Raw genomic sequence first — 14,029 nt, 5'->3', positions numbered from 1 at the left:
CTTATAAAAATCTTAAAAGAAGCAATAATCTGTTCCAGCAGCAATGCTTGGAAAAGATCCACCACTATTACTGTGAGTGCCAATGATATTGCCTATTGAGGGGCTGAAAGCCCCATTAGAGTTTTCATAGAACACATAGATTAGTAAATATATCTAGCTCTCAAGGACAACAAGCAGTGCAGTGGTCCATAACAGCATGAAATCCTCAGGACACATACTCTTGACGCTCTGTCTCTCTGAGGCACACCCATCATGATTGTGCTAACTGGTGGGCCACATTCCATGAGTTCTAAAGCCATTCATTGTTTTTCCTTTACAGGCATCACCAGTCTCTAAAGGGAGTACTGATCTTGTATCTCTATGTATGTAGGCAAAAGAGAGCCATGAGAGTTTCAGCTAGACTTTGGGATCCTTCCAGCACCCAGTTGTTTATATTTCCAACTCATTAGACTTGGAGGTACAAGGTTGACCTGCTTCACTTTGGGAATTGGCAGCTGTGGCTATCTCAATTGAGGAGGAATTAAATCAACCCTGTGATAGATATTAAAGCTTACATCCCTACTTTAAACATCACAACTCAAGAGTTTTTGAATGAGTTTCAACAGGGACCAGATATTTCTCTTATAAATTCTAGAGCACCCTGTAAAACTGTGCCACATTTTAAATGCTGACACTTTACTGCAATTTCTAACCCTGATGCTCCACTATGGCACTGGTGTACAGGCAATGGACTTTACCTACAATGCTAGACCAGATCTACAGGATGCCCTACTTTCCCAACCTGAGGCTTCCCACTTCATAGAGATGTCAGAAATCTCATGCTAAACCTACAATACATCTGGAAGGAGATGCTAGAGAGGCCCAAAAAAGACTCAGCTTCCAAACAGAAATCCTAGGTAACTGGGGGGTCCTGGATATTGTTCTATAGACATGGGAGGCAAATGCATCTTCTTTAGTGAAGCCTATTGTTTCTGGGTCAATATTTCAGAAAAATCACTCAAAAGTCAAAGAAAGTGCTAGATTATTCTAGGATCTGAATAAAAGTTTACTATAGATCTCTTGACTGGGACAGGCCCAACATAGCCTTTCAGAATGACTTTGAATTTTCTTATCTCTTATAGATCTGTCCTTGTTTTTAATTCTGCTCTGTATCTTTTGTTTGTGCTTACATAGCCTTCTGGTATGATTAGCATCTTCTAATGTAAAGGTCATTAGACTCCAGGTGGTATTGTCTCATAGAGGTCAATCATTGTTATCAACATTAATAACTACCTCCCACTACTGAGATCCTCTTGACTTCCAAGCTATGCCAGTCTGTCCTATGCAATATCACTTCCTGACCCCTCCAGATGCAGCTTAACCTTTTTAGTTTATAGGATTCTAGAACTTTTAGCATGTCAGCAGTAGCAACCAGAGCCATTCAGCTTCTCTTCTCAGCTCTGACAGGAAAAGACCATCATTCCTTATTCATAAGCTAACTTTTCTGATCTGTAGAGACCAAATGGCCAAAACAAATAACAAACAAACAAACAAACAAACAAACCTCTGCTGTTTAACAATCAAACTCTGACTGCCTGGGACCTGACCCACCGACCTTTGAGGCCTTGTGCAAAACTTAGAGCCTGACTTTACCCACTGTGCCTCATCTTAAAGAGCGTTTCTTTCTCATCTGCCTTAAAGGATGTCCCTAGGAGGCCCTTGGTATTAACTGAGCAAGAATAGCTGAGGAAGTAAGGGTTTATATTATAGAAATCCTAGTTGTCTACTCTAGCAACTCAACACGTGCTCTGCGAACCTGCTTTTACTGGACTTAGATCTCTTTTGGCTATTGGTATATTCCTGCTATATTTTGAATTTGAAATGTCCCTCCCTATGATTTAAATACCTGTTTCCCAGAAAGTGGTGCTACTTTGGATGGCTGGGGAAATTGTAGGACGTCAACTGTTTCTCAGTAGTAGGTCACTGGGCACAGGTTACTAAGGTTATATTAGTTTCAAAAGCTTTGTGTGTCAGGCTTTCTGCTTCCTGGCCTGTCATGATGTAAATAACCTCTGACATACACTCCTGTTCCTCTGCCATGCCTCTCAGAGCCAAAATAAATATTCTTTTATATTGTTTTCCATCAGACATTTGGTCACAGCAATAAAATAAATAACAACAGGAAATTGGCATGAGAAGCAATGGATCATCACTGAGACCAGATCTTGCCATGTGACTTTGAGGTCATTGGAACTGACTTTGGTGGTGAAATTTGCAAGATTTTTAGAGATGATGACCACAGAAGCACTAGAATGCTGGAAGCATGACTTCATAGGTGACTCAATGGAAGCTCAGAAGACCAAAATAGAGATTTAAAACACCAGCAATAAGCTGTTCTCAGGAGGTTACAGGTGGAAACAAGTATCACCATAACACAGGAGCTTGTGCTGTTGCAACTGTTAATGAGCAGAGACAAGAATTAAACATTTAAATCCAATCCCAAAATGGTTGGCTGCTCTCATGACATTCATGCCACTATTGTACAAGTAGGCATATCTTGCCAGGCTAGCTATTACTGTAACTTGAACATCTGGGTAAGATTGATATTTCTCTCTGTTGGTAGTAGACATAGCACCTTCTAGCACTATGAAAGCTAGTCAGTAAAGGAAGAGCCTTCAGGTTCAGTATCAGCTTGATTTCTTCCTACTCTGTGATATGAGTATGTAGTGTCTTTGATAATATGGTCTTATAATTAACTTCTGGAAAAAAAATTAAGAGTTTTGGCATTATCCTGTGGTATTTGGTCTCTGGGACCTCTCTGGCCAACAATGCAAAATGAGGTAATGGTAACCCATTCCTGTCACTGGACTTTTTACTGTTTATTCTGTGATGTCTAGTAGGAAAAAGCATTATAACCCTGTTGTAGTGGAACCTCATTTAAATATATATGCAGTTACTACAGTAGCAGGTTTCTTTATGATTTTTTTTGGAAAGGTGTGTAGTCCAAGGTATGCTCTACTAGATGAAACCAATACCTTTAACCATTACTACAACCTGTGGCTATAAAGTTCATAGGCCATAGAGAAGAAACTCCCATTATTATTTTGTTAAATGAACATAGTACTACATAAACTCCCAACGGATTATCATTGTACCCGGAGATTTGTGAATCACTTAACCTTCATCAGAGAAACTTCTTCCTGCATGAGATGGTGATTAATATAGAGACTCACAACTGGTCAAGTAGCAGAGAATGAGAGACTGTAAAGTGCTCGGTTCTAAATGGGAGATCTGTATCACATTCCTTCCTTCTAAAGCTTAGGGATTGTCATGAAAGAAAACAAGAAGTGGGCTGGAGAGATGGCTCAGCATCTAAAAGCACTGACTGCTCTTCCAGAGGTCCTGAGTTCAGTTCCCAGCAACCACATGGTGATCCACAACCATATGTAATAGGATCTAATGTCTTCTTCTGGCGTGTCTGAAGACAACCACAGTGTACTCATATAAATAAAATAAATCTTTTTTTTTTAAATCTAGAAGTGGTGGATGTCTCCAAGAAAGAAATGCTTTCAGGCACAACAGGACAGAGGCACATATGAACTCACAATTTTTGTGACAGCTTACACAAGTCCTGTACAATCTTAAGCCAGACAAAAATCACAACATGGAGAGGAGAGGTGAGCATGAATTCTTACCCCAGTGAAGAACTGTTCATAATTAGTAGCTGCTGGGAGAGGAAGAGTCAGTTCTCTTTAAATGTGTAGGCCCTGTATGTTACTTGTGTGTATCTTTTCAGGACTGACAATTTAGTGTTGGATAACCAACTGGCAAATTATTTTCTAAGAACACTATTTCTCCCATTTTCAGAATTTCTTAGTTGCCTGATACAGGCAAATGACATTATTCAGACATATAATATTGGATTTAGAAATGTATGCATATAATAACAAATAACAAAAAAAAGGCCATGAGTTTGAAAGAGAACAAGGAGGGTATATCAGATGCTTTTGGGAACAAGGGATGGAATATTCTTGCTTGAATCTACAATGGCCCTATAGGTTCAAGGTTTCAATACTTGTTTCCCAGCCTGATGTGATGTTTTGGAAATCTGGGGCATTAGGATCTAATTAGAATATAGTTTACCTGTTGTGCATTTTGGAGTTTTATTATCCCAAAATGGCTTACTGATTCACTCTCTCTGTTTCCTAGTTCACCATGATGTCAACAGCCTCTATCACACATCTCCTGCCACAAACTGAGCCCTTCTGTTATATATTCTATAATTTAATGAACCCAAGTCCTTGGAAACTCAGAGCCAAGAGTTTTGGCTACAAGTTTTTATTAGATATTTTACAACACCTACAAGTTTTTATTAGATATTTTATAACAATGATGTAAAACTATCCTATACATTAATTTTTGTGCCCAACTGTAGAACCAGGCATCCCAGGCAGGCCAGGCAACATTTTATGTAGGGAGCTCAGCCTCTGATACACTCTGGGTGTGTCCCCAGAATGTGATAGCTAAAATTTATCTCCCAGTGTCACCATGTGAAGTAATGAGGTCTTGAGGGATCCATTTTTATTAATGGGTTGGTTCAATGATGAGACGACTTGAAGCTGTTAACTGTATTTTACCTTTCAGGTTCTCTTGACTTTCCACCTTTCCCCATGGGTAATGAATCATGATGACCCTCACTAGATGCTTGAGCCTTGATGTTGGAATCAATGCCATCAAAATAGTAGGCAGTGCATTTATTTTATACAGAATCTTGTGTGTTATAGTTTATGATAGCAATACATCTTCTAAGATAGGCAATGTAGTCACTTGGTCATCCATTGAACAGGAGTTTTCTCTCCACCATGGATCAGCAGAAGACTAAAAATTGATTCTCAAAAGGAGAACATTTATTTGTAAAGAGGGCTTTCTTCATTCTCAAATCCTAGAAGCTACATTGTTATTCTCTGTATATTATCAGTGGAGCTCCTAAATTACAAATCCAAGTGTGGCAAGAGCTCTCACTATAGCATTGGCTATCTCTGGAGTCTTCTCTCCTGGTTTGCAAAACATCTACATTCAAAGTTTTCCACTTGACTCAAGAGATAGCTTTAAGATTGTTGATATTAGCATTTAAGAATCCCCCTACATCCTAAAATAATCTGAAAATTATTGCTTATGAGACTTTTATAGTCGGGTCCAGACATGAAAAGCAAAACCGAAAAATCTTGGAGTCAGATTCAGGGACAAAAATGGAGCAGAGACTGAAGAAAAGGCCATTAAGTAACTGGCCCAACTTGAGGTCAATCTCATACACAGGCACAAAACTCTGACACTATTGCTGATGCCATGTTATGCTTACAGACAGGACCCTAGCATGGCTGTCCTCTGAGAGGCTTTTCCAGCAGCTGACTGAGACAGATGCAGATACTTACAGCCAACCATTGCACTGAGGTTGAGGACCCCTATGGAAGAGTTAGGAGAAGGATTGAAGGTGATGGGGATTGAAACCCATAGGAAGAACAACAGTATCAACTAATCTATACCCCTCAGAGTTCCCAGAGACTAAGCCACCAACCAAAGATCATACATGGGCTGGTCGATACCACCCCACCCCTGGCAGATATATAGCAGAGAACTCCCTTGTATGACCTTAGTGGGAGAGGATGCACTTAATCCTAAAGAAACTTGATATCCCAGGGAAGGGGAATGCTTGTGGAAGTGACTGGGTGTGGGTGAAGAAGCACCCTCTCAGAAGCAAAGGAGGCATGGGGTGAAGAACTTAGGAAGAAGGGGAAGGAAGTAGGACAACATTTGAAATGTAAATAAATAAATTAAATTAATAAAAAAAACTTTGGAATCAGTAAACATAAACATGGCTTTAGAATTTTTATGTATATTTTTTGTTCATAAACATTCCTGGCCAAGGGTGAGTGAGATGTTGTTTCATTGTCTTCTCTCTTCAGCCCTTGCATTATAAAGAGCTGTCTCTCTGTGATTTATTTGGTGTCATGGCTTTAGAATGTTTATGTATCTTTTTTGTTCATCAATTTGCTGTTTAGAATGACCTCCTCAGTGTAACACTGAATTGTTATGTGCTGATATTAAATAAATGCAGTTTATAATGTAATTTCCAGAGAAGATACCTGTTTTGGATGAGTTTCCTGCATGCACGTGTTACAGCACTGTGAGTTATTGAAAAATTCACATTGCACATTAGATAAAAACTCTTTAAATAGACACTCACAAATCTAGATTTTTCTTTAGCCATGTGGTAGATACACTGTGATGAAAGCTTTGTTTACCTCTTTGTTTCCATGAAAAGCCATGGTTGTCATTGATACTTTTTATAAGAGAACTACCTCAAATACCACAAGTAAGTATGTATGTTAAATTACAACTGTCAGCCAAAAGAAAGTATAAAGAGGCCTATCAAATATTATACTCAGTGGTATAATAGAAACTGTTCTTCTAGCTTGAAAAATGTGATACTGGAAACTTCCATAGTCCACCGAGTCTGTGAACATCACCACATTGGTCAATTGATGTAGGAGGAGCTAAGGTGGGAGGAGTAAGGAGAGGAAGAGGAAAAGGAAAAGGAGGAGCCAGAGAGAGCAGAGATGTAGGAGGATGAAGAGCCACACAGATATGGAGAGCAGTCCTGGGTAACAACTTATATTTAGGCTAGCTAATTGGGAAACACCTTTAATTGTATGGGCATACTGTTATTGAGCATTACCAAACGTATAAAGCCTTTGATTAACTTTTAAGCATTAGAGTTTCATTCCCTACTGGGTCCATGTGGATGACGGGATGGTCTGGGAGCAGCCCAACCTTGTGGAGACAGCACGGAAGATTGACAGAGCCATCTCACGTGCTGGTGTCTTGTCTTGTGGGTGGCAGGGCCAGAGTCTCTGACCACCTGAGCAGACAACCTGAGCTGAGAAGCAGCTGTACACCACCACCGCTCGTGGCCACAGGGCTAGGCTAGTCCGGATCATGGCTGATTAAGAGAAGCCAGATTAAATGCTGTCGTTTTAAATATCTCCCACAACAAGTTGAATGTTCTGTGAAATTTACCTCCTACTTCTTAGTATGTGTATATCTATTGAGATATCTTCAGCAATTACATATGTATCAATTCCCACTGTCAATCTTTATTGCACACTCTATGAAATAAACATATGTCTTTGAATTACTAGCTGAGGCTATTGGAGAGCCATTAGAGGATGAATGTCTCTCTCCCTAGTGCCAGTGTTCTCTGGTTAGCTCCTGGAATATGTGGGATTTGCAGTGTTTGGTTCCTGCATACAATGTTTTCCCTAGGCCTAGCTTACCAATGTCCTTTTAGAGAGTCCATATCCCTGTCAACCACTTCCCAGTCATTCCATGTGTACTCTGGCAGCAGATTTTTATGGAGAACCTCCTCACTTGCACTCCAGAGTCTTGTATCTATACAGCATCTCCATGCTTCCGATATACAATGAGCCTTGGAAGCATGCCCTTCACTGAAGGCAAGATCACAGACATAGGAATAGCAGCCATTCCTACAGCTGTGCTTCTTGTGTTCCTTGGAATGCTCATTATTTTTCAGCCAAGAATCAGTTTATTTGGAACTTTGCATGAATTTAGGAGTTCTTATTAAGCTGTATGTGCCCAAATTACAGTGTGATTCTTTTCTTGTGTTTGAATATAACCGATAAGGTATCAATACAAGCAATGGTTTAACAGGTCCCTGGAACTTAGGATAACTGATATCATGTTAGAGACAGCATTATGACCTAAGAACCCAGCTCATAGACTCCCCCACACCTATCAAAACAAGAACAAAGACTTAATTCACTATAGTTCACAGTTCTAGAAAAATCTTTTAATGTACTAATCTTGTTTTCTTGAATCTTGTACCTCCACTTACTGCTAACTGTTCTTGATGATTCAAGTGTGTCAATCCACTATGTGGTTTTTGTACATACAAAGCCAAGAATGGCAAGGATCAGAACTGCATTATTTGAGTGAGTTCTCCATGGAGCTGCCAGCCAGTAAGAGTAAAGACTTTCTATTTGGCTTTAAGGATATCTGTGAGTGTTCTCTGGTAGAGTTATTTGAAACAATAATACCTAGGGCATAGACTATATAACGTGGTTGGGGGATCTGACCTAGCATGCTGTAGGGTTTTAAGTACAGGGCTGAGTTATTTGCCAGGTAGAAATTATGTAATAATAACACATAATAAATGGTGACTTCAAAATTGATGCAATGATCACCATGGTTAATTTAGTTAAAGTCCTAAACAAAACACTACATCTTGAGAAGCCTTTCTCCCAGCTGACGAGTATACTTAGTATAAAGATAATAAGATATATGGTGTGCTAATGATTTCTAGATTCAAGCAAACACAAGAAAAAAAGTGTTTGCCTCCTTGTTTGACTAAAAAATTGAGTCTCTTAACAATCATAAAAGAATTTTTCAATTTTTACAGCCATACAAAGGACATTGGAGGAACTTAAATGCAGAGTTTAATGGTGTATCTTGTTGCATTATCATGGTAAGTTTGTCTACAGAGTTACTAACTTTTTATCCTGAGGTATAAAGATAGGGATGGATGTTTGGGTCTATGAAACTCGAAACCTCAAATGTCACAGCCAGCTGGAGACTCCTTTTGATTAAGTAGCTTACCCTCCTGCATCTTAGATATGAATCTTCTCATTTGCATGTGACTCTCTGATACTCCCATTTTAAGTAGGTACACTGAAAATCCATTCCTATGTTCATGATTCAATCAGATGTTTATCTGCTATGACAAGGAAACCTATAAGCCTAATCTGCTGTGACTATACCAGCATCCAGGGTAGACTGAGGCAGGAGGCGATAGGTGGCATTGGAGATTACAAGGGCAAAAATTGTAATTGCAGGAACAAAAGTAGCTTATTATTGGTAAATTTCCTCTTTAACTCTTCGATAGTCTACGGCCCAAAGCTACTAGCTTCTGGCAATAACTACTGATGATAACAGCAGGGAATTTAAAAAAGGCTTAGTTACTAGGGCTCTTTTTTTCCTCTGGCTCAAGGGCCCCTCACTGGCCAGGAGATAGGTTTGCAATTTGTTAACTTTTTATGAACCAGAGATAAAAGAAAAGAAAAGAAAAGAAAAGGAAGGGAAGGGAAGGGAAGGGAAGGGAAGGGAAGGGAAGGGAAGGGAAGGGAAGGGAAGGGAAGGAAAAGAAAATAAAAGTATGAAAGAAAGGAAAGAAAATTTAGGCACACAGAGAGATACATATACTGGATTAAACAGAGAAGGGCTAAAATCACCTCTTTATTATCATTCTTAGAATTTATACTTTCTCAGGATAATCGATCACATGGTTTTCTAAGCACTTTTACATTCTGTTTGTTCATAGTAAGTTTAAGGCAATAGTTCATATTGTAGATTGCAAAGACTTAAGGAATTGCAGCAGAATTGTTTACATGTCTTTCCATTAAGACTAGTACCTAACTAAACATTCGTTAGCTATTACTTGTTCCATAAGTTCATTGTAAATGTAAAGCAATTATTTCTAAGTCATAAATTAGCAAGGTTTTGTCAAAAGACAAATCATCTGCCTTGTGTCTCATTATTTTGAAGTCTGGTATAATTAGATTATTCTATCAGTTATCTTCTGTCCTTGCGCCTCCAGCCAATTGTTCATTCTAAATTTATTACCTTTAGTTATCAGTTAGTGGCCTTTTTCCTAACCTAGAAGGAACATTTTTCCTTGTTTGTAAATTTGTTCTAAGCTTGCTTTCTTTTCCTCGTGCAATTAGCCCACTATACATAAAGGTTTACCGAGCTCTATTTTCAGCTTTTATTCTATAGAGAGATTGAAATAGCTTGTATCAATTTAGAAGTTCTATAAAAATCATTATCAGAAATTGTTAAATCAACAAGTCATCTATACAGTATTACTATATGAGAGTACATCTTTATAAAGATTTTGCAAGAAGTCTGCCCAATAGGGTAGGCTAATACCCAGAAATCATTAGACTGTGTAATAGTGACAGGAAAGACATATCAGTAGCAAGAAGCAATCCTGGGATGAAGGCTCTGAGGACCCTGCATCTCGGAGCTTACAGCCATGAAAAATGGCAGGCCATTAGCAGAAAACTTACTTGTTTGCCAAAGTGGCTTTCTGACACTAATGCACTATGAAAGTTGTATTAATGCTCAGAAAAAAACTCCTTCATGTATCAAAAGAACTTCCAGAAATGGCTAATGCACATCAGTGAAAACATGAGGCGTATGTGTAAAACATAGATTACTTTCCTTGACATTTTAAACACTAAAGTGTAGAGTTCAGTGGTTAAAAAGCATATTCAAGGATGAATCTTAAGTATGTTTACCAAAACAAAATGATGAATAATGTACACTTTATCTGTATGGGTGCCCTTTTTAGACATCCCAAATCATTGTATTGGCTTATTCATGTTAAAGGTAGTCCCAATAGCTATGATGATTTTTGAGTGACAACATGGGCTCATTAATGTCCATGTTTTATGAGATGTGGGTTTTTTTTTTTGGCTTTTCAAGTCAAGATTTCTCTGTGTATCCCTGGCTGTCCTGGAACTCATATTGTAGAGCAGGCTGGCCTTGATTTTATAGAGATCCACCAGTCTCTGCCTCCTAAGTTCTGGTATTAAAGGCTTAAAGAAATAGGTCTGCTAGGTTACGTTTAAATTATACAATTTACACATCCAACACATCAAGCATCCCTTTGGAATGGAACGACCAGTAGATATTTCACTCACTATAGTATTGAGAAATATATGAGCAAAGACTATGCCACAGTCAATACACACTCTTCTAGAAGGACAATTATGAAAGTAGAGGTTAACTACATTATGTAGGTATTCTAAGTTCCATCAGTCTGATAAAATCCCAGGTGTAGCAGAGCCACAGGTCCACATTTAACCACAAGCATCATGACTTACTCTCTCAATGAGAATATTTCAGCTATGAGAAGCCTGGCCATTGTTTATTTACCATAGTGTTACAAGATTAAAATGGATGAGTGGCTTACTGTAGAATTGCTTCATCCAAATAACAGGAAAGATGTCTTAGCCAGATGTGTAATTTAAGTCATTGATGTCAAAAGTCATACCTTCTCACCCAATTCCAAAGCCCAATTCCGTTCATAGCTCTGGAGCCTCTAGGTTAAAGTAGAAGCTATGTCCCCTGGGAAGGGCCTTGAATTTTTTTAAGTATATAATTATACTATATTATATATGCAACTTTACTTATGTAAGGGCAAGCTCATGTGTCATATCATGTGTATGGCTGTCAGAGGACAACTTACAGGAACTGGTTCTACTATAGGAGTTCTGAGAATGGAACTCAAATAATCAGATTTCACAGCAAGAGCCTTTACCTACTGAATTGTCTTTCCAGACTTCCTTAGAACCATTGACAGAAGGTACTGGCAATGATTTTCCAGATCAATCATTCTCAAAAGAAAAGAAAATATTCACACCACATACCAAGTTGTTATAAGCATATTCTGAATTAACACTAGCCTTGTCAATTTCATTGACAGTTGATCTCTTTCCTCAAATAGACCCACTGGAACACAATTTACTCTTATACTTCTGTGCCAGAATAATATACATCACAGGTACACTGGGGAACAGCTAGAAAACACTCACTTGCCCTCTGACCACAGAGTGGCTGTTATTGTTGGAGTAGAGGACATGTGCAAGTCCCTGAACCTTCCTTCCTGTCAACACAGTAAAGAAGAATAAGCACTGTACCCTATAGACTGCTGCAGAGCCCTAGACCTTTATATAAGACTCATAAGAATTTCACGCCCTAATTTCATTCCCTACATCTAAAATGTTCAGAAGTCAGGTTGACCTTAAGGAATGACTATCGATGATCCTGATATTACTCATTCAATGACTGCAACTGCTCTCTGGATATGGTGGGTGTTTATAATGGAACAAGTAAATACATTGTTGAGCAACCAGACACCTGTCTTTTTGTCCAACTCAATTAGTAAGGACAGGATCGTCAGCTTCTATGTTGGCAGAGGGGCAGTGGCACACTCATGCAGTCTTATCTCAGAGCTGTGTCTGTTCTTTAGTATTTTACAATTCAGGCTGACACCACAGTCATAACAGTCCTCTGAACTTCACTCTGATTCTCCCTATTGATGATATTGGGATGATTGAATTGTAAGTGCCAATGATACTGCCCAGCAAAGGGCTGGAAAGCCCTTTAGAGTTTTCCTATAACTCATAGTTTATGAGGAATAACTACAAGGTGACGACTACAAGGACAACAAGCCGAGCAAAACTTCACAGCACAGGAAGTCCTCAGGATACATAATCCTTGGGACTCTGCCTCTCTGAGGAACAGTCATCATGACTGTGCTAACTGGTGGGCTGCATTACATGGGTTCTAATGCTGTTTTGCTGTTCCTCTTGCACACCTCCCCAACAGTAAGCATGTGAACACTTGACAGGTGTGTTTACTTGGTGCGGTAAGATGCTACAGCTGTAGGGCAGTTTCATTCAGTGTAACTGCCTGAGTAGTTCAGAATCATCCACAGTCGTACTCCAACATACTTCTGCATATTTTGGTCAGGGGAATGCAATGTTTGTGATATATACTTCTTTAATTTGTCTATGGGAGCTTTGCTCTCTGTAGTGGCACTTGGGATATAGAACTGCTTCTGTTTTACTGTCCTATAAGGGGATGAAGGTGCAGGCTCTAGGCATATATCCTCCCACCAAAGTGACCCTGACTCAAATCAGAAGTCCATCGTGGTTCTGCTCTGTTCCTCATATCTTCTGTGTTTTATGTTCTAACATGTGAGCCATAGCAAACAAGAGCTTCTGCAGGGCAAGGAATAGAACTGAGGCAAATTTTCTTCTATCATGTAATGTCAGAAAGAGCCTATGTTTACTTCTCAGGCCAAGCCATCAGTATTAGTCCTAAAAATTAATCATCATTTAAAACTGATATTTGTGAGTTTGATTTTTCTTTTGCCCAGAGTAAGTGTAGATAACTGCTTTAAATAGCCTACAGGGAGATCAGGAAAAGATCTAAAATACATGCTGTAGCTAGATGTGGTGACACAGCTATAATCCAGCTGGTCATAAAGTTAAGCCAGGAAGATTTTTAATGTAAGGCCTGGGCATCATTGGCAAATCTTTTTTCTTTGTACATTCAATGTAACCAAGTAAACACCTTGACTTGAATCGGCAAGTGCAGTCGTATGTTCTCTATAGCTCTAAGATTACATTGCCTGAAGCAAAATCTGAGAGTCACTGTCAGATTCCCCATGGTCTCCCCTGCCTTATAAAGAATAACACCCAAAGCAGAAGTTCATTAAATATTTAGGTATTGCCCACAACCTCAATCATCAACTGTATGTTTTGTGATGTCTTACTATTGTTATATAGGGGGTCCTGGTATTGCATATCTGAAGATGAATCCAGTTGCTCCATGACTGTGAGCCTTGAGATTCTTGTTTACTTTGTTTGTTTGTTTGTTTGTTTCTATCTCAAATACTGCCCTCCCTTCCAATCCCACCTCACAGCGTCCCTCTCCCATCCCCACTCCCATTTTCTCTGAGAGGGTCTTTGCCTGCCTTACCCTGAGCATCAAGTCTCTGTAGTTAGGCTCATCCTCTCTCACTGAGGCCACATAAAGCAGCCCAGTTGGGGAATGAATTCGACAGTCAGGCAACAGCTGTAGGGACAGTCCCTGCTCCAGTGTTTGGGGAACCCATGTTGCATGAAAATTTTAAAAACCACAGTTTCTCCAGCTAAGTGCCGGCAATGGCAGTCTCACCCAACCCCCATGGATAGCTCTAAGCAGCCATCTGGCTCTGGTTTCTAGGACTGGTCTACAGAAAATGACAAACACTCCAGTGTCACTCAGCTCCCTCTAGCCCCATGAAAGGAAAACACTAGAGACTTATGTATCCGTCAGATTTGTATCAGTAAATCTGTACCCCAATATGCCCATGCAAAGGTCACACAGCTCAGTTAATATATTTACAAGCTGCATGCCTTGA

The sequence above is a fragment of the Grammomys surdaster genome, unplaced genomic scaffold (assembly GCF_004785775.1).
Source record: "Grammomys surdaster isolate TR1022 unplaced genomic scaffold, NIH_TR_1.0 125408, whole genome shotgun sequence".
NCBI classification, from domain to species: Eukaryota; Metazoa; Chordata; class Mammalia; order Rodentia; family Muridae; genus Grammomys; species Grammomys surdaster.
The sequence above is the reverse complement of the archived record's forward strand: the minus strand, read 5'-3'. Positions refer to the sequence as shown.